Source organism: Erinaceus europaeus, chromosome 12 (assembly GCF_950295315.1).
Source record: "Erinaceus europaeus chromosome 12, mEriEur2.1, whole genome shotgun sequence".
In the NCBI taxonomy this organism is placed as follows: domain Eukaryota; kingdom Metazoa; phylum Chordata; class Mammalia; order Eulipotyphla; family Erinaceidae; genus Erinaceus; species Erinaceus europaeus.
In genome coordinates, this window is record NC_080173.1 from 21,928,935 (window position 1) to 21,941,858 (window position 12,924).

Below are 12,924 nucleotides of genomic sequence, written 5' to 3' on the forward strand. Positions count from 1 at the left end.
GGGACTGCTGTGCCAGCTTTGAATCAGTTCTGAGTTGCAATCCATTGCCATTCCCACAAGGATAGCCATCTTAAAGCTCTCTTCATTTTGAAGCTTTCAAAAAGTTGCACTCTTGAAGTGAAGATTATCAGGGTCCCTGGCTTCTTATTTTTGGGACTATGAGCATGGCTAGGTAATGAACTCTTGAATGCAAGCGGTATTTTGCAGTATAGATTCCCAAGATAAAAGAAAGGAGAAAGGACAAGAAGTCCTCAGTGATCACAGAGAGAACAATGGTGAAGAAAAATAGTATGTAGAAAAAACATATTTGCAGAACAGTAAGTGCCCTCCAGGTATACACAAGGTATTTATGTCATAAACTCTTCCTTCAAAGTAAGATTGTGGCATGTGATGGGTAAATTAGGATACAATGGGAAATACATTGCACTGAGAAGCAGGACACTAGCACCTAAAGTTGTATTACTTCCTGGATCCTCAATAATTAATAGTTGGAATAAGTCAGATGGAATTAAATTAATGAATTGGGGTCTACATTTATAACTAATTATATTCAACATTTATTAAGTAGTTTTATGTAGCAGTTTTAGGTTTGTGTATGCATTCCATATTTAATCCTTTTAATCACTCTATGTGGTATGAAAGTACTGGCTCAGAAGATGCAAAGTAAATTTTAGGGCCATACAGTCAGAATGTAACATAGCAAGTTTCTAATTTGAATAGTTCTTTTGGTAGCTCTTCTAAAGACTATGAAATATTTTCCAGCACAAATCCATTAATTTGTCAGATGATGATAGTAATCCAAGTTTTACTCCCTTACAAGGTTATTACTGAGTCCTCTCCTCCCCCCCAAAAAGATTAAAACTCAAAGTGAACAGCCAAGTGTTGACAGACTCAAGAGCATCATTCTTACTTGCGAATCACTGTAATTAGAGTTAAGGAGGATAAGCTTTGAGGGCAAATATATTGATATGGGTCAAGTTTTAGTGATGTTACTTTCTAGGTATGTGACGTTGGACAGCTTACTTAACCTCCTCAGCCTCAGCTGTCCCTTTTGTAAGGTGGGAATGATGATGTCTTTTTGGGTAGGTGGGGATGGGGAGATAGAGAAATTGAGAGAGAAGGGGTAATGGGGAAAGAAAGAGAGAGGGAGATAGAATGAATCCTGGAGCATTGTTTCACTGCTCATGAACCTTCTGACATACATATAGTGACTGGGGGCTTGAATCCGGGTCCTTGAGCATGATAATACGTGTACTCTACCAGGTATGCCACCATCTGGTCCTTATTGGGTCTTTTTTATTTTTATCTTTTCATATGAGAAATGTCTGTAAAAATTTAAGTATGTGCCTTGGACATGGTCAGGATACAGAAACTTCTATTGCTATTTCTCCTCCCATGTAAATTCATTCTCCTTAAGCATTGATAGGACTGGCTTTATAACAAACAAACAAACAAACAAACAAATACCTAGTAGCGTTTTCCATGCTTGTTCTATCTAAACTACTCTAGTCTGTTTTTGCAGCATTGAGGATAGTTCACCTGGGAATTAATGCCTGAAATCTCCTTCACCATCTTGATGACTATATTGGCAAGGGCAATAATGAGCTTCTGACCACCTACCTTCAACTTAACCAGAAACACCTAGTCAGCTATCTTTATAGTCTAAGTCTTTAGACAGTCTCTTGTGGGACTGTCTTTATTAGTACTTTAATAGTGAATTACAAATTATTATTTGTAAGATAATAAGGACATAATTCCATACAATTCTCACCACCAGAGTTATGTGTCCCATCCCGACCATTGGAAACTGCAGTTCTCCTAAGGTCAGCAATATAACAATATGGGCTGATGCTTTTTTCTTTTCTTTTTTTTTTATTAGTGATTTAATGATGATTGACAAGATTGTGGAATAAGACGGGTACAATTTCATACAATTCAATTCCCACCACCAGAGTTCCATATCTCCCCCATTAGAAGTTTCCCTATTCTTTATACCTCTGAGAGTATGGACAAAGAATCTTTATGGGGAGCAGAAGGTAGAAGGTCTGGCTTCTATAATTGCTTCTCCACTGAACATAGGCATTATAGGTTGATCCATGTTCCCAGTTCATTTCTATCTTTCTCAGTGGGGTAGTGATCTGTGGTGGTAGGGTCTCAGGACACAATGGTGAGGGTTGTCTGCCTAAGGAAATCAGGCTGGCATCATGGTAGCATCTGCAACTTGGTGGATGAAAAGTATTAAGCTATAAAGCAGAACAAGTTGTTTAATAATCAGGAACCTAAAGGTAAGAGTGTTAACAGGTGAAATGTGGAGGTCTTCATTATGGAAGAAGCTAGGAAGTCTATTTTAGGTATATTCCAAGGGGTATAGAGCACACTGGTTTACTTCCCCTATCATTTACCTCTCTGGGAGTATGAACCAAAATATTCATTTATTTATTTATTTATTTATTTATTTTCTGCCTATACATTCCTCTTGGTAATTTTATTTTCTTTATTTTTATTGATTTAGTGATGATTGATAAGATTGTACAACAAGAGGGGTACATTTCTATACAATTCCTACTACCAGAGTTCCATATCCCATCCCCTCAATTGGAAGGTTTCCTATTTTTTATCCCTCTGGGAGTATGGATCCAGTATCATTATGGGGTACAGAAGGAGGGAGGTCTTGTTTCTGTAATTGCTTCTCCACTGGACATAGGTTTTGGTAGGTTGATCCATTGCACCCAGCCTTTTTTTTTTTTTTTTTTTAACCTGCAGGGTTATCACTGGGGCTCAGTGCCTGCACTACGAATCCACTGCTCCTGGAGGCCATTTTTCCTTTTTTTTCTTTTTTGTTGTTGTTGCCCTTGTTGTTATTGTTATTGCTGTTGGATAGGACAGAGAAAAAAATCAAGAGAGGAGGGGAAGATAGAGAGGGGGAGAGAAAGATAGACACCCACAGACCTGCTTTGCCATTTGTGAAGCTCCTGCAGGTGGGGAGCCAGGGGCTCTAACCGAGGTCCTTATGCCAGTCCTTCCGATTCACGCGTGTGTACTTAACCTGCTGTGCTACCGACTCGCCCCCCTCCCAGCCTGATTCTATCTCCCTAGTGGGGCAGGGCTCTGGGGAGGTGAGGTTCCAGGACACATTGGTGCGGTTGTCTGCCCAGGGAGGCCGTTGGCATCATGGCAGCAACTGTAACTTAGTGGCTGAAAAGCATTAATATATAAAGCAGAACAAATTGTTTAAATTGTTAGGAATCTAAAGGTAAGACTATGGTAGATGAGATTTGGGGTCTTCATTTTAGAAACGGCTAAGATGTCCATTTTAGGTACATTCCAAGGTGCCCTTGACTTTACTAATTTTTGCCTGAGCCCCACAGCTATCATGCAGGTTGGCTAAAAGTATTATCTGGGGAGATGGTGTTAGAGTGTGAAATAGGACTAGAAAGCTGGATCAGGGCAGAAACTATACATCCTATTGATTTGATCTGGGGTGCATGTCTATTCATATTCAGCACAGGAGCTTGTGTAACTTCTGCATCCCTGTAGGTCGGAGCTCAAATTCCTTGGTGATAGCTAGGAACATTCTAGGCTGCAGTCATTTTAGGACTAATCTTCCTCAAGTGGCAGAGTACATTGACCCAGCCTCCCACCAAAGAGTGGGGCAATTTCTACTACTGTTATTCTACATTGAGGGGAATATTCTATAGAAGCCCACAAGAGAACTGATGATGTTGTACCTGATGAAGATGATTAGAGATGGTGGAGAGAGGGATTCATTAGAGGTCTAGAGACACTATATCTATGTGAGAACCCTAGGATTCCCTGACTAGGGCACCAGATGATGGGGAGGCCTGGTAGTGACCAAAAGGGCCATCATTAGAGTGTGCTGGTCTCTTTCCCTTATCCAGCTTTTGTAATCTTTACTTTATCTGACAAGGTTAGACTTAGGGTGGTTGGGAATAGTGAAAAAAGGAAGTAGTTTAGGAGGGTATCTAGGTCTATGTAGAAACTAATTAATTAAGTACTTTATGGTGTCCTTTTTTTAGGTCTTTCTACTTGCTTGCTGCACTTATTGAGTCACTACAAACTCCTGCATGCTTTTACTTTAAGATACATAGTTTACCCTCTCTTATGGATACATGTGCACTTGTGCCCTATCTCATGGGCCCTGGTCTATATCTAGGTTCTGTAACTTTGTTAGAAAGTGCACCATCTGAAATGGAATTAAGGAGTCATGTGAGGTAGGAAAGGTCTCACCAGAGTATTGCTTTCTTAAATTCTAAGACAGCAAGGAACCTTCCTCACTCTTTATTATTATTATTTTTATTTGCCACCAGGGTTATCACTGGTGCCAGCACTACAGATCCACTATTTCCAGTGGCTATCTTTCCCTTTCCTTTTTTTCTCTTTCTATTTTTTTTATTAGATAGGACAGAGAAATTGAGGATAGGCAGATAGAGAGAATGAGAGAAAGATAGATACCTGAATAACCTGCTTCACTGCTCATGAAGCAGAACTCCTGCAGGTGAGGAGCAGGAGCTTGAACCCAGGTCTTTGAGCTTTGTGATATGTGCACTTAACTGGGCGTGCCTCCACCTCCGCCCCCCCCCCCCGACCAAAATTCTTTTTGGGTTGCAGAAGGTGGAAGGTCTGGCTTCTGAAACTGCTTCTCCACTGGATATGGGCGTTAGGAGGTCAGTCCATATCCCCAGCCTGTTTCTATCTTTCCCTAGAGGATTAGGGCTCTGGAAAGGTGAGGTTCCAGGACATATTGGTGAGGTCATCTGTCCAGGGAGATAAAGATGGAATCATAGTAGCATCTTTGACTTGGTGGCTAAAATTCGATAAGATGGAAAATGTGACAAAATGTTTAATAAACAGGAACCATAAAGTAGGACTAGAGCAGATGAAAGTAGGGACCTTAGGTTGGGAGGAAGCTAGGAAGTCTGTTTTAGGAATGCTCCTAGGATCCTGTGTCTTAGCAATCTTTGCTTGAGCTTGATAACTAACATGGGAGTGGACTAATAAATATTGTCTGGGAAGATGGTGTCAGAGTTGAGAGTAGAGCTAGGAAGCAGCATTAGGGCAGAGTTGCTCATAAACTTGAAGAAAGTGTATAAATATAATTATTTGCCATAATGATCTAGCTCAGCACCCATATCTATTAACATTTAGCACTGAAGGCTGTATAACCTCTGAGTCCCTGACAGACTGAGCTTATAGTCCATAGTCACAGCTTGCAACATTTTATGCTCCACTCACTTCAGATCCAGTCTTCCTTTAGTGGAAGAGAAGGATGACCCAGCTTCCCTTCAGAAAGTGGAGTAATTCCTACCATTGTTATTTTATACTGAGGGTATAGTCCCGAAGAAGCCCACAAAAGGGCTTATGGGTATGACCAGTGATAGTAAAGAGAGGGGTTTATTAGAGTTCTTGGACCATATTATATATGGGAGCATCAAAGGATTCCCTTTTTAGGACTCCAGGTGTTGGGGTGGCTGAATAGTGGCCCAAAAGGCCATCATTAAGTCAACCAGTTCCTTGCTCTTATCCAGTTTTTGCAGTCCCTCCTTTATCTGATGAGCTTAGACTTTCTCCTAGTTGTTAAAACATGGATAATCATTTGTTGTATGCAAACTCGTATTAGACTTATGAGATCTGGTCTAAAGTTAAGGAGAAAATAGACATAGGATTTTAGTGGGGTTTAGTTAGCCTCTCATTTTACTGCATTTACTTATTTGGTGATTCTTATAAAGGTTGTCATAGGGACAATAATTATCCTTTACATACAGTTTTTTAATTTAACTTATTTATAAAATAAAAATAGAAAATATTGACAAAACCATAGAATAAGAGGAGTGAAATTCCACACATTTCCCACCACCAGAGTTCCATATTCCATCCCCTCCATTGGAAGCTTTCCTATTCTTTATCTCTCTGGGAGCATGTATCCAGGGTCAATATGGGGTACAGAAGGTGGGAGGTCTGGTTTCTGTAGTTGCTTCTCCGATAGACATGGGCGTTGACAGGTTGATCCATACTCGCAGCCTGTCCACATCTTTCCCTACTGGGGCAGGGCTCTGGAGAGGTGGGGTTCCAGAGTACATTGGTGAAGTCGTCTGTCTGGGAGAGTCAGGTTGACGTCATGGTAGCATCTGCAACTTGGTGTTTGGAAAGTGCATTCCTTTGCTTCCTCCTTTCTTGTGGGACTCGGTTCAGTAGTTCTTGTAAGGTGGGGTTGATTGTAGCAAATTCCTTTATTTCTTGAATATTTGAGAAAACCTTTATTTCTCCCTCATATTTGAAGGCTAGTTTTGCAGGATACAATATTCATGGCTGGAAATTCCCTCTCCTTAGAATTTTGAATATGTCATTCCACTCCCCTTGCCTCTAGAGTTTGTGAAGAGAAATTTGGTGAAAGTGTTATAGCTCTGCCTTTGTATGTAACTTCTTTCCTTTCCCTAGCAGCCAGCAAAATGTTTTCCTTGTCATTGACTTTTGATATTTATACAATAATGTACCTTGGTGTTGGTCATTTTGTATTTATAAATCTGGGTGATCGTTCTGCTCTTGGATGAGAATGTTCTGATGGTTTCCTAAGTAAGGGAAGTTCTCAGCTAAAATTGCTTTGAAAATGGACTCTGGGCCTTTGGTCTTGTCCTTCTCTTCAGATATAATTATCACTCTTACATTTGATCTTTTGATGAAGCCTGCAATTTCACAGAGAGTTGCTTCAGTCTTTCTAAGCCATTCCTCTCCCTCATCTTTGGATTGAAAGAGTGGGCTGGCTGTATCTTCTGAACTGGAGATCATTTCTTCTGCTTGCTAAGCTTTCTACCTGGGCATGGACTGCAGTTACAGTGTCTATTATTCCCTGGATTTCTGATTGAAGTTCTTTCAAGATTTGAAGATTCTTAGTTAACTCTGATATAAGTTTCTCTCTTATGTGTTTTCATTCCATAGTAACATGCTCTTTTAATTCTTGCTTAATTTCTTGGAGAGTCCTCATAATAGGCTCTGTGTAGTCTGTCTCTGAGCGTCTCTCTAAATGTGTAATTCCTTGGATTTCTTCTGTTTCATTTCTGTCCGGCTGATAGGGCATAGCTTGTAGTTTAGTTCTGTTGCTCTGCTTGAGCATTTTTTGGATGGTTATGGATGGCCAGCAGGTGGTGCTCTTGTGATCTCTAGGTTTCTCTTATTTGTATGATCTGCAGTGGGTGGAGTGGAGTCACCCTGACTGCCTTGAGCTGTCTTGTGGTCACAAATCTCCTGTTTTGTGTTGTGTCTTTGCTGTAAATCCAGAAGGCTAAAGCTCCTCAGAGTCAAAGACTGAGAGGTTTTAAGCCCCTGTTTCTTTTCTCCCAGCACTAGGAACAATGTTACTTGCTTGCTGTGCTTAAAGTGAAATTGACAAAATGGCACAGCTCAGTGCTAGCACTGCCCAGAGCTCTGATTTAACTTTCGTGTTCTTCAATCCTGACCTGCGTCCCTTTTCTCTCCAACCGCATCCAAGCACCCACCTGAGGCTGCAGAACTTTTGGCTGTAGATTATGACCATTTGGGTCTCTTGTATTTATTTGTTTATTTGGGAGGAGAGGTGATTTGGTCCCAGTTACTGCATGGCCATGGCCCCTGGAAGTCCCATATAATTTTCAACAGTATGTCTCTTAGCCAGTTGTATAGTGTTTCTTCTAAAGCTTATCAAGGGGTAACTATAATGCTGATGTTCTATAAGAAGAGATGTAAAAAGATGGAAGAATGTATCTTCCTCCCTTCCTTTTGTGTAATTAATTGAGTAGGTAGATTGATTGAAGGAAGTGAAGGGTAGAAAAGAAGTGTGTCTAGACCTAGGTAGTAAATATATGATTAGAGTATTTATGGTGCCTTCTTTAGGCCATTCTACTAGAATTCCAGGCTTATTAGGTCTAAGTCTAATCACAGGGGACTATTAAACGCTTTTACTTTGAGGTATATAGTTTCCCCATGCTTACGAATACATGTACACCTGTACCTAGTACCCTAGGCTCTCACCTGTGTGAAGTATCTGTAACTTTGTTGGAAAACATGCCATCTGAAATTGAACCAGGTAGTCCCATAAGTCAGGAAAGATCTCACTAGATTAGAGAGGTTGAGAGATTGACATCTCAGGCTTGCCATCTCTGGAGACAATTAGCTCTAACATGTCAGTAGCAACATAAGGTGGCCTGGTGGCACTGGTCAACAGAGGTCAACAGAGGCAGTATAAGAGGGTAAGGGATCAGAGAGAAGAAATATGAGCCAAGTCCCAGAGGTTCTGTGCCTAGAAGAAATAAGGATCTTAAAGATAACGGGAAGGGTTCCTTATATTTTTTGGAAGAGTTTAAAATAGCAGTAGTTAATTATTATTATAAGCAAGTTAGTTGGGAGCTTGTTTTTCTTTGAAAATTTGATGGTTAGAATTTACCATAATATACTTGACTTCATTATGCTTTATACCATTTAAGGGTATTTTACTAATAGCAGTAGCTTAGATATGACAGGGCCAAATGGTTTTGATCTATCTGGCCTGAGGTTGTAGGTAACCTAAGTATTTATAAATATATATAGGAATATATTTTTAGAGCTGCATAAACAATTCAAGCCCAGTGTCAGAATTTGATCATCTTACAAATATGAAACACTAAATATTTAGACTAAGGAAAATATGTATACTCAGAACTATGGTCTAGGCATTTAAAGGACTTGAAGTGTTAAAATCTGTTTTCCCCTGACATATTGAATTAATAGTGATTTAAAAGATTATTATAAGTTGGGCCAGGTGGTGGCACGCCTGGTTGAGTGCACCTGTTACAGTGCTCAAGGACCCAGGTTCAAGCCCTCGTCCCCACCTGCAGGGGGAAACTTCATGAGTGGTGAAGCAGGGATGCAGGTGTCTCTCTGTCTCTCTCCCTCTCTATCTCCCCCTCCCTCTCAATTTCTGACTGTCTCTATCCAATAAGTAAAAAAGCTAATAAAAATTTTAAAAAGATTATTATAAGTTAATATAAGTATAATTTCACACCATTCCCACAATCAAAAAGTAGAATTATCTTTCGTTTTTTTGCCTCTAGGTTATCACTGGGGCTTGGTGCCTACACTATGAATCCACTTCTCCTGGAGGCCATCTTTTTTTCTGTGTTGTTGTTGCTGTTATTGTTGTTGCTACTATTGTTGTTGTTGGGTAGGACAGAGAGAAATTGAGAGAGGAGGGTAAGACGGGAGATAAAAATAGATACCTGTAGACCTGCTTTACCACTTGAGAAGTGACGCCCCCTGTAGGTGGGAAGGCGGAGGTGGGGAGTTAAACCTGGATCCTTGCTTGGGTTCTTGTGCTTCACACTGTATGCTTAACCTAGTGCACTACCGCCTCAGCCTCAGGAGTATCTTTCTAAGAAAACTGGTCATCTCTTTTCTTATGGGATGAAAACTTTGCTTTTTTGCCTCCGGCTCCCCACCTGCAGGGGAGTCACTTAACAAGCGATGAAGCAGGACTGCAGGTGTCTATCTTTCTTACCCCCTCTGTCTTCCCCTTCTCTCTCCATTTCTCTCTGTCCTATCCAACAACAATGACATCAACAACAACAGCAATAATAACTATAACAACAAGGGCAACTAAAAGGAATAAATAAATAAATATTTAAAAAATAAAAGTTTGCTTCCTATCATACACCATATTTAAGACACCATTACCAAAAATCATGCTTCATTAGAAAAATAAGTACATCTTTTATTTTTATTTAGGCCCTGAAAAGTATTTTAAGGAGATTGAATATCTAACTCATAGTTCAAAAGAGGTTAGTGAAATTTTCACCCTGTGTGATCTAATGAATATATTTCTTTTAGAGAGGAAAAAAAGAAATATAGTTCTTTTATCCCTTATCTAATTAATTATTTGCTGAGCTCTTCTATATGCAAGGTATTGGGTATATTAAGTATGATATAAATTCTGGGTTCAAGGCACTTCTGTTCTTGGAGAGACAGATCACTGTGAAAGAGTTGGCATGATTTTTTTTCTTGGTCTTTCTGCTCTGTCTTAACTCATTCCTAGGCTCTAACCAGCTACCAGAATAAACTTTCTCTTTTAAATTAATATATTTAATTAATTCATTAATTTTTGCCTTTAAGTAGTAATTATCTATTGCCTTCTTAAATTCTAGGACCATAAGGAACTTTCCCCATTCTTTTCAAATTCTAATTTTCCCAGTTCTGGAACCTGTGGGACTTTGCTTATATTTCTTAATGCCTTTCCTTTCCTTTTGTTTTTTGCCTCCAGGGTTATTGCTGGGGCTCAGTGCCTGCACTATGAATCCACTGCTACTCCTGAAGCCATTTTTTTTTTTTAAAAGGAAACATTGACAAAAACCATAGGATAAGAGGGATACAACTCTACACAATTCCCACCACCAGAACTCCATATCCCATCCCCTTCCTGATAGCTTTCCTATTCTTTATCCCTCTGGGAGTATGGACGTCATTGTGTGATGGGGTGCAGAAGGTAGAAGGTCTGGCTTCTGTAATTGCTTCCCCACTGAACATGGACATTGACAGGTTGATCTGTACTCCCAGCCCCTGTTTCTCTCTTTCCCTAGTGGGGTGGGGCTCTGGGGAAGTGGGGCTCCAGGACACATTGGTGGGGTTGTCTGTCCAGGAAAGTCTGGCTGGCATCATGTTAGCATCTAGAGCCTGGTGGCTGAAAAGAGAGTTAACATATAAAGCCAAACAAGTTGTTGACTAATCATGAACCTAAAGGCTGGAATAGTGCAGATGAAGAGTTGGGGGGGGGGTTCTCCATTTTGTAGATAGCTAATAGACCTATTTTAGTTATATTCCAAAGGGTCTGTAACTATACTAGTCCCCCCTCCCCGGGCCTGTAATATATAGGTGGTATATATAGGTGGATCCAAGTTTCTGTCTGGGGAGATGATGTCATGGCTGGAAAAAGGACCAGACAGCTGGATCAGGGAAGAGAGTAGCTCCCAAATATGGGAAAGGGGTATAAATATTGTTGACTGTAAACCCCTTCAATTTGATCTGACCTGGGGTCCATATTCAGCTTAGGAGCCTATGTGACCTCTGTATCCCTGTAGATCTGAGCTCACATTCTGTGGTCATGAGTAGGAACGTTCCAAGCTGCCCCAATATCAGAACTTCCTCAGGTGTAGCACAGAGTATGTTGTCCATCCTCCAAAGGGAGGATGGAAGATTCTCTACTGTTGTTGATCCAAGTTGAGGGCAAGGTCTTATGGGGGCCACAGAGGGGGTCTGTTGTGTTGTTCCTGACAGAGATGACTGGTAGCACTGGGGAGAGGGATTTATTTGAGGTCTAGGCCCATCATGTCTGTTTGGGGATCTCAGGACTCCCTGACTAGGGCAGTCTGTACTACGAATCCACTACTACTCCTACAGCCTTTTTTTTTTTTTTGGACAGGACACCTGCAGACCTGCTTCAACCCTTCTGAAGTGACTCTTCCCTCCCCCTGCAAGTGGGGAACCTCCTTGCAGGGGTCCTTGCGGTTCATACTATGTGTGTTTTACCCAGTACGCCACTGCCAGGCCCCTAAAATGAACTTTCTAGGGTCATGCTACTACTAGATGAAATCTTTCCATAACTTCATACTGACTACTAAAAATTAAAAAAAGAATTCAACTTTACCAATGTGCCCCATGAGATGTGTGTTCTTTTAGATTCTATATCCTTCATGTGCTTGACTGTCCTGTATTGTCATCCATATCTGTTCTCTGATTACTGTCCCATGAATCTACATGCTACAAATGATAGCTCTTATTGACAATGCCCTCTTGGAACCTCTCATTCAACTGCTAAAAGATCTCTTATTTGATTATCATTTTTATTACCGATCTGTTTTCCTGTCTGTCTTCCTTAATGCACTCAGTGCTAGGCATACAGTAGGAAATGAATGAAAAGATAAATAAAATAGAAACTCAACATCTTAAGTGGTGTTGGCACTATGACAGTGATGCTAATGACAATAGAATATAATCTTTCCCAGTAGTTCAAATGTTCTGATGTTGAAATGATTTAGACAAGTTCAGGTAATTCCAGAGGCAGATTCTAGACAAGGGATTTAAAAGTCTACTTATGAATATTCAGAGTTTATGGAGGCGTTGGTGGTATAGTGGTGAACATAGCTGCCTTCCATGAATATTCAGAGCTTTAAGTTCTCACTATCTAGCCTTGATTTTGAAGAGGTAGAGTGTGATGTGAAACCAAAGTTCACTAACCAAAAATGAAAAAACACATTTATCTGAGAATGTTATTGACCATTTCAGAAGGTTTAGCACTAGATATATAAAATGACGTATCAAATCCTCATCACTGTGAAGTATAATATAGTCAGTGAGCACTAACTTTGGTGTTAGAAAAACCTATCTCCACTGTCTCATTGGTTACTATAACCAAGTACTTGGTGTGTGGCCAATCCATCTTGATCACTACCTAAAAGAATCATTACTGTGGCATGTGACACTGCATTGCTCTCTCATTTGAATCAGGTTGTAGAAACAGAGCAATAGAACAGTATTGTATCTGCACTTCCTCAAGTAGACAAATTCCTAATTACTAAAAAGCAGTGTCAAGGACATATCATACTTTGCCAACAAGCTGAAGGACATATCATACTTTGCTAACAACAAGCTGTCTTTCCTCAGCAGCTGAGGAAATAGCTCATCTGCTAAAGTGTGGGAATGTCGTGCCTGAGGCTTTAAGGTCAAGTCCTGGTACTGCATGTCCTAGAATGATGTTATGATTTCTCTTTTTCGATGTGTATCCTTCTCTATCTAATATGAGATAAATAAAAATAGATCTTAAAAAAGAAAACCTAACTCCAAATTTTATCTTTTCTTCTATCCTTATATTTAATATTGCACAAATTTTAGATGTATGCTTTTTGACTT